Source organism: Elgaria multicarinata, chromosome 5, assembly GCF_023053635.1.
Source record: "Elgaria multicarinata webbii isolate HBS135686 ecotype San Diego chromosome 5, rElgMul1.1.pri, whole genome shotgun sequence".
NCBI lineage: Eukaryota > Metazoa > Chordata > Lepidosauria > Squamata > Anguidae > Elgaria > Elgaria multicarinata.
Genome location: NC_086175.1, coordinates 83201739 through 83204899, shown reverse-complemented (window position 1 = coordinate 83204899; position 3161 = coordinate 83201739).

The following is a 3161-nucleotide window of genomic DNA, read 5'->3' as shown; positions in this document are numbered from 1 at the left end:
ATAGTAGAGTTGGAAGAGGCCTATAAGGTCATCGAGTCCAACCCCCTGCTCAGTGCAGGAATCCACCCTAAAGCATCCCTGACAGATGGTTGTCCAGCTGCCTCTTGAAGGCCTCTAGTGTGGGAGAGCCCATAACCTCCCTAGGTAACTGAGTCCATTGTCATACTGCTCTAAGAGTCAGGAAGCTTTTCCTGATGTCCAGCTGGAATCTGGCTTCCTGTAACTTCAGCCCATTATTCCGTGTCCTGCACTCTGGGAGGATCGAGAAGAGATCCCGGCCTTCCTCTGTGTGACAATATTTTTAGTATTTGAAGAGAGCTATCATGTCTCCTCTCCATCTTCTCTTCTCCAGGCTAAACATGCCCAGTTCTTTCAGTCTCTCTTCATAGGGCTTTTTTTCCAGACCCCTGATCATCCCAGTTGCCCGCCTCTGAACACACTCCAGCTTGTCTGCATCCTTCTTGAATTGTGGAGCCCAGAACTGGACACAATACTCAAGATGAGGCCTGACCAGGGCCGAATAGAGAGGAACCAGTATCTCATGCAATTTGGAAGCTATACTTCTATTAATGCAGCCCAAAATAGCATTTGCCTTTTTTGCAGCCATGTCACGCTGTTGGCTCATATTCAGCTCGTGATGTACAACAATTCCAAGATCCTTCTCGTTTTTAGTATTGCTGAGCTGTCATTTGGTTTCTATTTCCTAGGTGTAGAACTTGGCATTTATCCCTATTAAATTTCATTCTGTTGTTTTCAGCCCAGCACGATCACTTTGAAGTTTGTTTCTGTCTTCCAGGGTGTTAGCTATCCCACCCAATTTTGTGTCATCTGCAAATTGATAAGCGTTCCCTGTACCTCCTCGTCCAAATCATTAATAAAAATGTTGAAGAGCACTGGGCCCAGGATTGAGCCCTGTGGTACCCTGCTCGTTACCTCCCCCCAGTTTGAGAAGGTACTGTTGATAAGCACTCTTTGAGTCCGATTCTGCAGCCAACTGTGAATCCACCTAAGAATTGTTCCATCTAGCCAACTTTTAGCTAGTTTGTTAATCAGAATATCATGGGGCTTTGTTGACTGCACTTCTGTTATGCAGTTTCAATCCAGTAGCTTTTTTCCAGTTGTTGTACCCTTTGTGAGTAAATGGATTTTCAGCAATACAGGGATCTTTTCCAGAGAAATGGCGGCAAGCAAAGCAAAACACAGCATTTTGTATTACACTGTATTCTAACTGAAATACAGTATTACACTGTATTCTAACCAAGAATAGCATTTGTACCATGCTGGGTTGAAATGTCTGGCCATATTTTATTGACGGATAACTTTTTAGCACTGTCTGAATTGGACTTTCTTCTTGGGACTGTGCAATGTCACTTGGACCAGGTAACTTCTTTTCTTTTCTTTTTTACAAAGGGAGGCATTAACTCAACCCCTAAACAAGCATCTGGCAAGTCAGAATCACTTTTGTCTTCAGAATTATCTATTTCAGAAATATCAGACTAACTACTACTGCCAGATAATTCCTCCTTCTAGTCAAGTTCTCACAATTTACTCTTGCACTGTGAGTGAATTCTCCCCACCCACCCCCATTCCTGTCCTAATTCTCTGAGGAGAAAAAAGGAAGATGAGGAGAAGGTACAGATTAATTCTTTCCTCCCCCTCTCATTTTTCCTGGCCGACTGTAATGAGAAAAAAAGGAAGAGATCCATGGAATAACCAGTGTTCTTTTAGTTGGCTGGCTGCTGGTGCTGGAGTATAGTTTGGAGAACTGACAAGAATAGCTTTAGGCATCAGGGGTTTTAAGTGTGATGTAGTTATGGGGCCCATCCGAAACCTCAGTTACCTAACCCTAATTGGTGGGGCAGAAAGTGGGTTCATTGGAGACAGAGCCAAGGGGGTCACCACCCTCCTAGAAACCTCTCTAGAATAACACAGAGAAAGCAGTTTGTGGCAGAACCCACTTATTGAAGCAAGGGAAGGAAGAAGCCCATTTCACACACAGGCAAACTGAGGCAGGAGGCAAATAAGAGTCAATGGGAGAGAGTGAGTTTCGGTTGCATAATTGCAGCACGCTTAAGTTCCCAGAGCCAACAGAGAGCAGGCTAAAAAAAAAAGTGTCTCAAACACACATGCACACAATTTATCCGGGGTATGTCACAGCACTTCTCCAACGTTTAAATTAAATGCAGATGGGAGTCCAAGAAACCCATTTCACACATAGGTAAACTGAGGCAGCAGCTAAATAGGAGCCAATGACTGCAAGTGAGAGTTTGGGTTACATAATCACATGTTTAAAGGGGGGAAATGCGCTCCATGAAACAGGAGGAATTCAGCCATGAATATATATTAACTTGCACCATGAAAAGCAAATACATTATTTTTTAAAACCATGTGTTCACAATATAATTGAGATAAATTATACAGCAAAACAAAATAGATTCTAGGCCCAAACACACACACACACACACACACACTCAAGAATTTCTCAATCTGAAAATCACACACACACCAAGCCCAAATAGATTTTTACATGACATGGCACCACAGAGTTACATACATTCCCTATTCAGTCACAACCCCATGAAAATATTTTTTACATGAATCTATTGGGCTCTGATGGGAATGGTTTTTGTTAAAACAAAAGTATTTGTGCTGAGGGAAATAATCCCCTACCCACCCAGAAATGAACAAAGGAGATCAGCAACCACCAGCAGCAAGAAACATTACAAAAAATAGCAATAAGATCATGCCAGGATGAAGATGAAAGTGATGTTCTTGAAGCTGCCTGCCCCCACCCCAGCCCATGCTCAGACTGAGCTGGCCAGATAGGCAAAGGTCAAACAGCAAACAGTAACACTTTAGCAAAACTATTATACACGGAGCAAAACAGGCTGCTAGCAAAAAGCAACATGCAAAAACAAAAACAAAAAAACCCAACAACAACAAAAAACAACCCCCAATATACATAACGACAATGTGCTGAATATTAAAAACCCAAAAAAGCTTTTTGCAACCAGCACAGAAATATTCTACGAACCGGATTCAATTCACAAAAAGGCAGAAGTGGGGTAAATAAAATGTTCCTCAGTGCAGAAGATTTGAATAGTGTATTGAGCATTTTCCTGAAAAACAATATTAGGAAGTGTTTTTATAAGGGAGAGCAA